The sequence below is a fragment of the Typopeltis vanoorti genome, chromosome 25, assembly GCF_054136105.1.
Source record: "Typopeltis vanoorti isolate ZY-2024b chromosome 25, IOZ_Tvanoo_1.0, whole genome shotgun sequence".
NCBI lineage: Eukaryota > Metazoa > Arthropoda > Arachnida > Uropygi > Thelyphonidae > Typopeltis > Typopeltis vanoorti.
In genome coordinates this window covers 35,394,149-35,408,161 of record NC_143573.1, presented here as the reverse complement: position 1 = coordinate 35,408,161, position 14,013 = coordinate 35,394,149, and the positions used below count along the sequence as shown (strand labels likewise).

Sequence of the window (14,013 nt, the reverse complement as noted above, 5' to 3'; positions counted from 1 at the left end):
ATCGAATTAGTTTCAACTATGAAATAGAAAAACAAGGGGATGTCAATCCTTTTCGATAGTCTCGTTCAAGGCAATCAGATAAATTCCTCTTGTATTTTGTCTACTGTAAATGTGGGACTTTAGTTGCCAGGGTAGAGCGAATTTCGTCTTCAGGACCAGCACTGAATCTTGCACAGCAAGGTCTGTTACCATCACTTAAACAAAATGCATACAACAATAATAAACTTTCATCTCAAAACCATCTCTACCTACATGAGGGAGATTTCCGTCTTAGATAGATCACAGACCATCAAGATCCCTTGGCCATTGTCTACTGCACTTCCTGACAATCTGGTAACGAGAACAGACAGGATAGATTACTTTATTCTGAAAAAAAAAAATTATAGAAAACAACACGTACAGTGTGCGAACAACCCCAAAATATATTAATACACATGCTTTGAATAAAGATCCAAGTGATCTTTGTGTGTGTGTGTGTGTGTGTGTGTGTGTGTGTGTGTGTGTGTGTGTGTGTGTGTGTGTGTGTGTGTGTGTGTGTTGTCAATATAAAGTTATCTTGAGAAGGCAAAACGTCGACTTTCCAAATATTGAATTTGTTTATTTTCATTATTATTGCAAGTAGTTTTTTTTTCTTCTTCAGAAAGCTTCGATATGGATGATCACAATAACTACAGCAATTCAAATGTGGAAATTCACTGCAATATCAATCGATTTTTTTTTTCGTCTTCTATCTTTGAAACAACTTTTTGCTATTACATTTTTAGAACTTAAAAATTCAGGAGTCTGTAAAAATCGCATTGCCATTCGCAATAACAATAGATTTGAATTGAAATGGGTTATTTTGCTACTTCAATGAATATTCTTCTATGTAATATGTAGGTTGTGTGTGTGTGTGTGTGTGTGTGTGTGTTGGCTGCGTTGCCCTACTGAACTGAAAGTGCAGCCTTTATTAAAAGCGGGCTACGCCTTTATGCCTGAGAAATTACTTCTTATATGCCGCCCCCTCAATTATAATGCAAATAAAATATCCTTGAATAATGTTTTGTAAAGTGAAGAAAAACACCATAAAAGGAAAATAAATTTGTGATTCGAAGTAATTATAAGGTTATACTAGGTCTATTGAACTAGTTTATAGAAAGAAGAGTTTTTTTAAGCTTAAAATGTCCGCTGTAAAGAAATTTCAAATCAAATGACTAAGAAATGTAACTTATATCAGCAAAGGGCTCACCAATAAATTACATGAAGCTGTTATTCGTATTGATAGATGCCGTTTGTCACAAAATACTCTATACAATATATCTATTATACATATCCTGCCTAAGGATCACAAAAATATCGCTACATGCTAGCAAGGCGTCACGTAATGAAGAATGGTAGCATGTAGTATTATTCATGGGGCCACGTAGTTTGTAAACCAGCGCTCCTGGAGAAAGTTTAGCAATCGGTTTGTATATTGTTAAAGGGGGGGGGGGGTAATAATTCAGTATTCGAAAAGAAATTATTAATTTTTTTATGATTTCTTCTCCAGCAACGTTTCTATAGTTGTGTGTCTTTGTATTGCCATCTCAAACTTGACTCCATATATACAGTATAGTAATAATAATATTATTATTACTACTACTATTATTATAATTATCCTGAATAGGGTCAACAAGTTCATTGGAGGTCCTTGTCCAACCATCGATATATCCATCATATTAAAAACCTTAAAATCATTCGCATTCTTAGCATTTACAACATATTTCAGTAAAGAATTCTCTACCAACACTCTCCGCGTAAAATAATAATTCAAAACTCTTCCTCACCTCCTCGTTCTTTACAACAACACACAACTTCCAGGCATATCCATATGATTGGAACCCTTCTACCATTCTCTCTCCACTATCTGCATTAATTGCAGATGGTGGAGGAGATCTGGTAACTCGGGTTTTTCATGTTTTGAGAAGCAAACCATGTCTGTTGACAGGTTTGCCTCTCAAAACAGGCAAACCTGTCCCGTGAACACACACGGCTACAGTCATAAATATATCCTATGGCATGGAAGACAACGGGAAACCACCTTGCTCATAATCATCTCCCCAGTATGGTAGCATATAGCTACCCCCACCAGCCGTATGGCTGAGGGAACAGGATAGGATTATAAACTTCAGACCACTGTTAGCCATCACCTCTCGATCTCGAATCTCATTTACTTCCTACAGCACAATTCTTCAATTTGGACTTTAAGCTTGGATAAATCAGTAGATTATCCTTTATTAAAACGATAATCTACAGATTTATGCAAGCTTAAAGTTCAAATCTTCCTGGAAGGACTTGGGACACGATATTCAGAATCACCCTTCAAGTTTTCATAATCAACAGACAACTAAACATTCCCTATCAATCCAAAATACCATTGACAAATAAGTTAAACATTAGGAGGAACCAAGAGAAGAATAGAACCCTGTGATATGCTCGTGGATACCTTCGTTTTCTGGGATACGCTCCCCGCCCCATACATACTTGTTGGTATCATTCAACCAACTAGTATCCTGAACATCTCAACTTGTACACCAACTTGCCATACAAAAATCCATCATCCTAGGCATTTACGAAGTCCAAAAAAACCATCGTATTATCTCCGCTATCCACCACATTCGTTAGGATGCAAGTAGGCTGCTAAAACAAGACTTGCAAAGTACTTTGAGAACTTATAGAGAACCCCATGTCTGTCGACTCAATCCTGTATTTTTTTTCCAAACCAATCTCTCTCTCGACTATAGATATTACAGACTGGTCACATGTCCTAACATCGGAGTCTCCGTATTGCAAGATTCTCATTAAACAACTAGGCCGAGAGTCTATTCATTACTTTTTTTTTTTTGTACATTCCTGAAAAACAGGCAATAATTCTATTTGTGTGTGTGTGTGTGTACTTGAATTATTATTTCTTAAAGTGCTTAAGAATGAGCTTTTGCTAGCAGACTGTAAATCAAGTTCCAATTTCAGACAGTTTATTTTATAAATAGCCATCGAAATTATCTACGAGAGTTGGAAAATATCTTATCATAGTCTGGTTCATTTATCAACAAACTTTTAGCAGTTCTCAGAGTCGGCTGAAATGCGTTTTATATTTTATCAGCGCAACCAGAGTGACAAGTAGCAAGCATGCTGCCACTTTTGTTTAGTCCCATGATTTGTGTCAAGCGAAACGGGAAAGTAACGGATGCGAATAGCTTCTCAGTTATAATAAAAACAAAGACCTACAACTGTTCTTAAAGGTAAGCCTCCACTGTGAGTTCACTAAAATTAACATAAAATTAAAGTAAACTGTAGTCATAGCAACACATTTTATGACGCAGAAAAGTATGTAAAGCGACACTAATAATAAATCGTCTGCAAGTCAGTAAAATGTTTTGTAAATACTAATAAATTATTGGTGAAATATTTATTTAAGGAAAACTAAACTTTAAAATAATATTTGTTGCTCAAATTTAAACTTTTATGCAAAAGTAATTTAATACTCCTAAAATATTTCTTATAATTCTCATTCAAGTAAGTGAAGTGAATGTATTTAGTTTAAGCTTGTGTTTTGTCAGCAATAAGTATTTGGATTATGCGTGTTTCTGGGCTGCTTATTTGACCTTTAACTTAGCAGTTACTAATTCATTTTCTGTGCATTTTTTTGACAGTTATGAAATGTCATAATTGGATTTTAATGTTGTATTTTCGGTCTTTCGTTCATTGAAATCGTGCATACTGCTTTGAATGTCCAAATACGACTACCACGTGACTGATTTGTTTAACCAGGTCACGTGATTTTGAAAGCCAGTTGCTTAGGAGTTGTAAGACTGCTTGTTGACCTATTCTGCTCTCTGAGACTTCTGAAAATTTCGTGATAGTTTTATAAAAGACGTTACTAAACGACCTATATGGACATCTATAATATAATCACGTTGTATTCTCCAGATGGCTTTTGTGTTACTCTCTACCCGGCATGCGTTAGGCCAACCATACAACTTCCAGAAGCATGCTAATGGCAACTGACTAGTGAAGAATTCGAGAAAAGTTTGCTATAGTTAGCTAGGAAGTTTCCTTGCAAACGTTTGTGTATTTTTGTACAAAGTTTAGCGATGGTGAAACTAGTGGAAGAGGAACTGCTGACGTCACAATTTCACAGTAAGGAAACGGAAGATCTTGTTCCGTTTTGGTGGGGTTAAAGAGGAGTGCCTGGGGATAAAGTTAGTGCAATTTGACTCGATCTGAACCGAAATTCATTTAACGTTCAAGGGTCAGAACACGGTAAGAACAACTTATCATTCTCTGTCCTTCTCCTTATGTTGTTTATATATATTAAGGAATTAGGCTATGATTATTTAAATATATCAATGTTTTGTTGGTGGTGAGTAAAGCAGTACGTGAACTATCCTCCCCCCTCCCCTAGTTTGTCGTTGTCTGTAGTATTCAAATCATTTGCACGGAATATCACACTTGTTGGTGCAAAACAGATAAAAACGAACAACTATAGCAACACACGACTTATTGCAGAAATGGTTGAAAAAAATAATTTCAAGAAAATAAATTAAATGTGAAAGAAGTTTCTAAATACTTGGAATGGATATTCATTGAGATTGCATTATTAGGATTTGCTGGCATTTCAAGTAAGCCAATTAAAAGATGTCTTTTTTTAAGATTAAAAATATTAAATGGGTTGATTGAATTAAATGCATGCATTCATTATTTAAAAGATCAATATTATGCACGCTTCTGTTCTGCCTCCAGGTTAAATATTAGCGCTTGTTTAACGAACAAGCGGTACTAGGAAATATTAGCTGTACATCTGTGGATCATTCGTTGCATTCCACTCTGCTTCTATAGCTAGTGCGTAGTTTTGTTTCATATTAGCGTTATAACGAGGAACTATTTCGTATTCTCATTCAAAATCGGTTGATTATATCTCCGATGATTTTCTGACAATATCCTTGTCAGAACGTCATAATTGGTGATTGAAATATTGTAGGGTAGTTTTTTTTTTTTTTTTTTTGCTAACACAATTAGACATGATTGAAATATACCTTCAAGGGGACGGGGAAGTAGTTAATTTCGTAAAAGAATTGAAGGGATGTGATTCAATCAAATACCCTAGTAATCCTTTCTATTTTCCACTTCACAATCGGAATCGAGCCAGTCCATGTCAAAGAATAAACGAGAGAAATGTTATTGAGATGTGTTGAGGTTCCTTATTAGCAAAACTCGAGGAGCGCTGATCTCAACAGATCACGCGGCATAGTTCTGCACTGCATCGCTTTTCATTGAGCTTGGGTCTTATATTTGCATCTTTATTCTGTTTCTTCAAATTTTGCTAATCAATCTGTCAATAGCGTATCGCAATTTTTGTCTCGCAGGTAAACATAAGATGGGATAAGTAAATTTTAAACGCCGAAGAGTAAATTTTCCAACTATGAGAGATTGAATAGAGCATTGTTATTATTATTCTATCTATCCCATGGCGTTTGTGAGTTATGGTTTCTGTTACGCTGAATTAAATGCACCGGTTTTCTGTGGCAATCATCCCATGCGGGGGTTTTCGAATGGTGGGCCTTTCTTGCTAAGGTTTGATTTGAGAAAACATTTATTTCATAATTACGTTCACGTAGGGGTGTAGAAGTGTTTAGTTATAAGAAGATATTAGCCCGGCTGTGTAGCTCTTGTAATAACCATACCTAGTTTATTTTGGATAATAATCATTACTAATCTGAACGACGTACATTTTGTCGGTGAAGGTTGCCGTTGCACATTTGCGTAGTTTGTTAACTATAAATTATTGGGGGGGGGGGGAGAACTTAAGGGACGTTTGAAGTTCTTATATCCTGTTATAAAATACGTTGTCCTGCCTTTTTTTGTTCACTTACTCATAATGCTTCAATGCACCTCGGAACTTCTTACCAAACAAGCACATCTAAGGCACGCTTCCCAGAGGTAACTCTGGATATGTCAACCCGCTTGCTCAATCGCACCGTTGAATGGAGCATTGTAAAATGTCAGAATTGTTTTAAAACCAAGACATTCTCTTAAGACGCCGTTTATTCATTTATAAATCATAAATGGCCAGTGGCGTTTAAAATTCAGAAAAAGGCGGGGAAGAAAGTAGGGAAAAGAAAGAAAAAAAACTTTAACCCACCCAAGATACGAATGTGTTTTTAGATTTACAAAAACCTTTCTTGGGTGGATGCAATCCAAATGGAATCAAAAGTAGGGGTGGCAACAAAATGCGTGATGTTATTGTAAGTAGAATCAAATATTAGTAATGTTTGTTAGCGAATAAGTTGGCTGAATAACTCCGATGTTATTTCGTCAATAATACAAATTCATAACTATGGCAATATCGTGCTCAGCATGGGAGGAACGAGGCGATAAGCCTCGATTTGTTCTTTTAAATAATCCAAATGACTTTCTTTTTTTTTTTTTTTAACCGAAATACGTTTTCCAGGATTTTTATTGCGTTTGACTAAGGGAAAGAACAAAGGAAGCCAGAAAGGAGTTAAAATGACCTTTATTCGATATGGAAAATATATTTTAACAGGAATTAAGCTGGTAATACCATCTCATAATTCCGAGTCTCAATAAATGACTTAAATCGGAAGTCAGAAGTGATTGACTTCCGGTTAAATGATTCATGGAAATTTTAAGTGAAGTTTGGGTTTCGAATCTTATTACTTTCTGTTCTAGTTAATCGCACGTTCGAAAAACGTGACTACGATCAACTGCATTCCAAATTCTTCCGTTTTGGAAAATATTTGATTCAATTTCTGCTGGCGAAACACCACAAAAAAAATTCCCCGGCGTGAGATTTAGTCAAGGCTTCATTTCAAGAGACATTCTGACCCGAAAATGATTTATTGTGTTCTCGTGATTGTAAGTGATCTATCGCGTGATGTAATTAACTTTCCCCAAACAAACATTTCCAAGTTGAGGTCAAGGGTAAGTAACACCCTGCAGGTGAAAAAAGCGAGGTTAAGTACTGGTGACCTACTGACGTGTATTGAACTGACACAGTTGCACTTAGTAAATCACGGGAATTCAATTCTGGAAGGATATTGGCAAGAATCCAACAACGGAACATTGAATTGTTAATACCCCAAATTATTTAATCATTTTTTTACTAATTAACACTCTACAAATTAGGCGTGTTCTTAGAGGTGCTCTCCAGTGTATCAAGTGAACTATTCCCAAGATCGTCGCCAGGTTAGATCGAGTCCTGAGTCAAGCAGATGGATTATAAGACAAAATATGAGAAAATCTCCAATTACTATTTTATTACAAGAGAACGATTACGTAATATTAATTAAATGTTTGCTCTACGGGGATATCGCACAATAAAATTGTTTTAAGCTCTTCTAAATTTAAATGATAAGCTATGTCCGCCTCTATCGATGTAGTTGCTAGACCAGCCAGTCATTCTTGGGTCATTGCTATTCGCAAATAATTTTTAATCAGTTTAAGCTTGGAAAATCTTTCCGCACTTGCTACGCTAACAGAAATTGTTAACGTAGCCACGCGCTTACCTCAATATGGCTGAACGAGCGCCCTTATTAAGCCGCGCCGTGAGGCAGGCTGCCTCTATGCTACACCCTGTCGACGGTACTGACTATCCCGTTATTCCTGCTGTTTGAATGGTGGGATTTAAGGTGTTGAGAACCACAGCGAGTGTGGGCCATTCATAAACTTAAAACTATCCTGTGAGCAGAGGTAGAGTTCAAGATGTTTGATTATAAGGCGCCAATAACTAAGATTTGAATTATCCGTCATAGGCTGTGTACGATTACTTAGGTATGAATCTTAATTCTCAGGCGTAAAAAAAAAGTTAAATGCTGAGTCCTTTCATATCTCTTTAAGTGGGTTATAGTTCATAATGCCATAAATGCCCGTTAAGTGACAGCACTGTACCGATCCTGTTTACACGCCAGTTAGTGAGAGCGCTCTTCAGTTATCATGTTAACGAAGCCTCTTGAATATAATGGTCAAAAGTGCAAATATTATGAGAACTACCAGATGGAGTTTATTCACGAGTAATCGTGTCTAGAGTTTATTAAAATATCAGAAGCAGAAAAATTCTGATGACAGCTTGTTGATTGATTTAAAAGAAGTGTGCAGTCTAAAGAAAGTTTTATAAGCGGTCGAATTACATATCAGAATGCACAGTGCATCAAAAACACGACTAGGATCTGATAGACATTACGTAACCACCTCCTGCTAAAATGGGGGGGCTGTGGAGACAGTGAGCGTATGAACACATGCAATATATATTTGAGATGGCAAGGAAAAGATCCTCCGGTCCGATAATTAAAGGTTTCAAGGTTTAAAATCGAAGCCAAGATACGAGGAAAGCAGCTTGAATCGATGTAACATTCGAGCCTATCAGCTCTGCACGCTGTGGTGACGGAGTGTTGTCGTGCAAACATAGGTCCCCCCATGATGCCGATTTAGCGACGTCTGAATGCCAAGGCCTAATTGAACATCCTTGCAGACCATTTGCATTCTTTCACACTTGGTTATTCTTGCTAGAGGTAACTGGAATCATGCTATGCCATGTCCAAGCACAGTCACCATTCCAGCATTTATGGGATCAACTAAAACGCTATGTTCGTGACAAACCCTCCTCACCCGAATCTGAAATATAACTATGAAGTAATATGCGTGAGTAGGTATGGAATTCTTTTGGTACCTCCTAGAATCCGGCTAATTCTTTCTTGAAGGCTTTTCTGAGGGTTAAAAGGAGGGCTGTTAGTGTCCATTTTGTTGGACGTTTATAGCTTGAGGTTTGGTCAATGTCTTCAGCGAGAAATTATAGATTCGTTAACTTGTTCAAGATTTTTAGCAACTTCGAGAGGATTTTGAAACTGTTTTAGAGGTCCGGACCAAAAAAAAAAAAAAAAAACTTCTTTACCCCACTTCCCAATCCCCCCCCTGCACAACAAACTACTAAAGGACTTTTCAGTAACGCTCAACCATAAATCTAATGACTTCTGTGAAACATTACACGTCACACTACTGGAGGGCATCATCACTTTGTTACAATACGGTGTATTGAGAAATCACTTGACTCTCTCCATTTTCTCTCAAGGCCTCAGGTAATTCAATCGCTTACCCTCAATCCGATTTTAGGTCAAGTTTTCACTTGCTTTAAATGAGAAGATGTAGCGCGTTACCTGTGAATTACACTAACGTGATTCCCATAACCTTAAAACGGTTGTGCAACTACTAAGGAACTGAAAACAAAGGTATGTCGCCCGAGCAAAAGTAGGACGTGGTATTTTGACTGCGTGCGATGTAGAACAGAGAGGATACTTCTGCAGTTCAGAGGTAGCCAGTAGCAATTATCCACCAGTGAACAGAAACTGATTTGGATAAGAAACAAACTGGTAACATCAGTAATCTGAAGAGATTAGTTGAAGAAAATGCCATTTAGGCAATGTCATCACGTGATGACATTGCCTAAATGGCATTTTTAGATTCAGTGGATGAGTGACTTTTGGTTCTTTTTCATCCTCATTGTTAAATTCGGATAAAGGCGATAAAGGGAATTCCCAATCCTTGTTGAACGAGTCAAACTGGTTGTTATACCCAGGATCAAGATAATCCTGGACATGAAAAAAAAAAGAATGTGCCAGAGTAACTTTTCTCATTATGTACGTAGTGCCAAATCAAAGTATTCGGATTCTTTGGACTATTTAAAAGATTTTTCTTTTAATTATTCTTTAATACTGCTGGACAGAATAGTAAACCATTTGCTTCACTGTTTTATAAGATGCTTTAAAACCCAATTTTTAATAAAAACTAAAATACAGAATATTTCACACATGGGACAAAATAACTGAACTCCGCTTAGAAAAATAAAAACAAAGAATCAACGTGCGGGTTTGTTACATTTCATGGCGTGACACACACGGGGAAATTGCCAACTGGCTGTTGGAGTAACATTACAGCAATCTCTCGGAAGAACTTTTCCGTTTCGCTACGTAACCCAGCATATCAAGGTCAGTCGGGTCATTCCTCTAAGCGTCACTTGAGGACCACGTTGTATTCGCTATTAATGGTCTTCTGCTTCAAGGTTTACCCAATACACAACGGTTTTCTTTGCCTTGTTATCTTTGTATGCATTCAACCAACACGAACATTTCAAATAGCAATAATAGATTGGATCCAATTAAAACGAGATTGACTATTATATTACTAATGAAAGCTGATTTGTCGGAAGGAAAACCGTTACATATCAACTTTGATAATGAAACCTTGTCTTGATATTCTTCCACGTGATTTATGACTGAGGCTGAGTGTGGGAAAATGGAGAATTTGCTCCCAGACGCCAATGATGATTTGGAAAGATGAATTATTTTTTTTTTACTACCTCCCTAGGACCGAGAACTTTCGTTAGAAAATTATTCCCATGGAAGTTAAACAGTGAAAATTATTCTTTGTATTTACTTTCGTGAAACAAAGATGCGAAAAATTGCACACACCAGAGGGAAGTCTAGGTTACCAATTCGGAATCTCCTAAGCACCAGGATGTCAATATTGCTTTATTTTTGGTTGTTCACAATACTTTTGTAAGCCTAATAAGAAAATCACGTTGGAATTTCGTTGCTTTTGATGTATAAGTAAAATCTTTCATAACAAACTACAGACAATTCTAGGCTGACAAGTTTTGTGCGAAAGTATCTTTGCTAGTTAAGTGCCAAAAAATCCCAGTAAGTTTCGTATCTATTTTAATATATCATCTAAAAATCAAGAACAAGTATTCATTACAAATGTTTGCGCGGGTGTGTATAAACTAGTTTCATTTGCCTACTCTATTAATAAGCCTTCGCAATGTAGCCTACAGTTGCAATGTCCTTTCATTTAAAAAATAGAAAAAATTGAAGATTTCTAGCCAATTTTACAATTTGCTGCTTAAAGCTCCTAGTGACTTAAATCTCTTGTTTTTGAACAAGAATAGCATCTTAAGAGAATATAGAACCTTTTGCAGAGTAAATCTTAAATATATTGGTTTATTCTTTTTGTGTCATTGCCATCAATAATTAATTCCTATTGGTAACTTCATTTTTTTCCCTTGTTATTCTCAATTCGCATTTAAATTTGCATCTCCGATTAGTTCTGTATTGGCGATTATGTTGTATCAACCTGGAGTGCTCATAAGCGTATTTCTGTGTGGGTTGTTAAAAAAAAACTAAACGCAGAAATATGAAATTAAATGCGACATCTGCTTCTCATTAACTTCTCAAACGATAATTGAGTTGATTTTTTTTTCCCATATCTATTGGATACTGGAATTCTTCCCATAAAGGTTTGAGTCGAGTTGGAAGAAAAGATTATGTATCGAAGCATAGTAATTAATTGCTAGAAATGAATACATCTAATCAGCACGAGGTTCCGGATTAAAGCAATAACAATATTAGTCAATAGTTTCGCTCCTTGAGTAGCATTGAAATGTCGCTTGGTCAGGATACTTTCAAATAATCCTTCGAAGTGATTAGACACTTCAATGCACTTTTATGAAATTAAAGTATTTGGCGCGTGATCATACACAAGTGCATGATGCTCCAATCGCTGGCCTTCATTGAGTGGATAGCGTACACTTTTTCTCCAACCAACAGTCAGACATGGATGTTTGTGTTGAATGTCTTTACGTGGAAGATGAAGGTGGGGCTTAAGATAGGCCACCCTTTATTGAATTGAGGTTGCTTGAAAAAAAGTCATGTTTGTTCTCCAGATGAGGATTTAAAAAAAAATTACCCCTCCCCCACACACCCACAGTTTTAATGTGGGTAAGCTATGGTTATATACAACCTTCAGTGGGTGGAACTCGCATAAATAGTAATAAGGCATTTTCTTAATGCTAGTTTTCTACAGAAATTAAGAAGGAAAAAAAACTACGAACTGTCAAAAAGGATCTGATGATTAAGATGTGAATCAAAACTAAACTATTTTCCGGATAGCACTAGATCTAAACCACAGGAAGTTGCTTTATCCTGATGTTATTTTGAATTGTCTACCATGTACGTCATTCATGGTTTTGTAACTGTGGAAAATCAGAGTAGTCATTGATATTTAGTTTTATTACAAAAAGTATTTAGTCATGAATGCGTACTCTTACCATTAATTGCGAACATCCTTTTCAGAACTGCTAAATCCTAAGCGAAATCCGGTCTGAGCACAGGATGTCTCGCTTACTATGAAAAAACGGATTTTAGAATATACCGTAGCCGAGAAACGCTCATCAAAATTTTTGCATTACTTTTAGATCTATTATTCAGCTCAGTAAGTACTTGCTAGCAATAGTTTATTGATAACTCTTAATTTTATTACACCTTAATTCACTAAATTCGTTTTAAATGACGGAAGATGCAACAACTGCTGAAGTATTGTAGGTGATTTATAGATTCAAGAATAGGGATTAAGTATCGAAATATTAAAAATAAAAATCAGCTAATGCCTTTTTATTCCTTTATAGGGAGTAGACGTGTTTCAGCCCTTATCTAACTTTTGACCGAGTGGGCGATTCAATCGGATCGAAGTATTTGGAAATCTCATAAGAGTGGGACTACCCCTCAGCATCCAATGAAATAAAACGATACCTTCCTATACGCTTATAACTGTTAAATCTGACAATTGGGATATTCGATGAATATTATTATAATAAATATTAGTTGAATAATTGCTATACTCTAAGAGAGAGTTCTTCTTTTCTGGCACATGAAGCCATAAAGAATGATACTCTAAAAAAAAATCATATTTAGGAACTCGTGATTTGGAATGATTAGTGTTTGACTGGCATTCCAGCATGGTTTCCAGCAAAATTATGAACTGGGTTCATAATTTTGAAAAATATGCAATATTTACAAAATATTGCATATTTTGTAAATATGCAATAGCTTTCAGGAAAAGACCCATGGGAAGACGATCGAGGCGGATCGATGCAGTGCCTCCAAGACCGAAATGCAAGATTTGACAGGTGGATTCCCAACAAATTATATACTTGTGTAACCCATTACCTAAGTGTTAAGCAAACAGAGTTTGTGAGTGAAGTAGCTTCCAAATTAATCTGCTGTAGGAAGTTAATTATTCCTAGGATGATCTTAATAAGAATCAATAGTTCTGGCTTAACGGCCGTAGAGGCCAACTTCCTTGACAAGTATTCATGGCTTTCACGACCATAATTTTAGAATCCTGGTTTTGCGTCTGGAAAAAACAAGCTACCAGGAACAAGAATTCTTCCGTGTGTTAGAAATCACTGATAATTCTTCGAGCTCGGAATTTTATACTCAAAGGCTTCGTCGAAAGGGAAGCTGTTAATGCAAACTTAATCATGCGATACTCTCATAGTATCCTGTATGCTCTTGATGATGCATATTAGGAAATGATGCGTTAGTTCTACAATTACTTTTTTTTTTTTTTTTGTAACAGCTAGTCTTTCAAAGGCTTTGTTGAACACCGAATCATAAGCCTTGGTTCCTAGTCCCAAAATCCATATGAAAGTTTTTAGTTTTTAATCTTTAACACATCATCATACGTATCAAGGATTTAGGCCTAGTATGGCCTGTTCCGGCCTTAGAAGTCATCGTTTAAGAGGACGTCCTGGTTTTCTTTTTCCTAATGGCTTGTAATTTAAGGCTTGTTTTGGTAATCTTTCTGTTTTCATTCTTTGAGCGTGTTCTATCCATCTATGTTTATATTTTTTAATTTTTTCAATTACTGGTTCTTGGTTTAATTCTTTCATAATATCTTTGTTTCTTTTGTGATCAAATAGCGTATACTTTGCAGTTTTTCTCATAAACTTCATTTCTGCTGTTGTTAATCTTTGTTTGTCTTTTTGTTTTATTGTCCAGATTTCGCTTCCATACATTAGGACCGGTAGGGCTAATGTATTGTATACTTTTAGCCTGGTTTGTTTTTGAACTAGGTTTGGTTTAAATATAGAGTTAATTACTCCTGTTATTTTTAAATATTTTGCAATTTTTATGTTTATCTTTTTCA

The 14,013-nt window shown here is 36.0% G+C and overlaps 1 protein-coding gene across 3 annotated transcripts in view; it reads left to right on the top strand.

Annotated features, from left to right (window-relative positions):
• Positions 1-3,121: 3,121 nt before the first annotated feature.
• The window catches only part of Nox (NADPH oxidase), a 68,174-nt gene continuing 57,282 nt past the window's right edge, over positions 3,122-14,013 (top strand). Inside the window, exon 1 of one of the 3 annotated variants that reach the window (XM_090414545.1) lies at positions 3,122-3,260. The gene's annotated coding sequence lies outside the window, so the exon portion shown is untranslated. Of the gene's footprint in view, positions 3,261-4,218; positions 4,282-4,500; positions 4,641-14,013 lie in introns of those variants that run through there. The other 2 variants (XM_090414546.1, XM_090414548.1) reach the window with 2 other exon arrangements.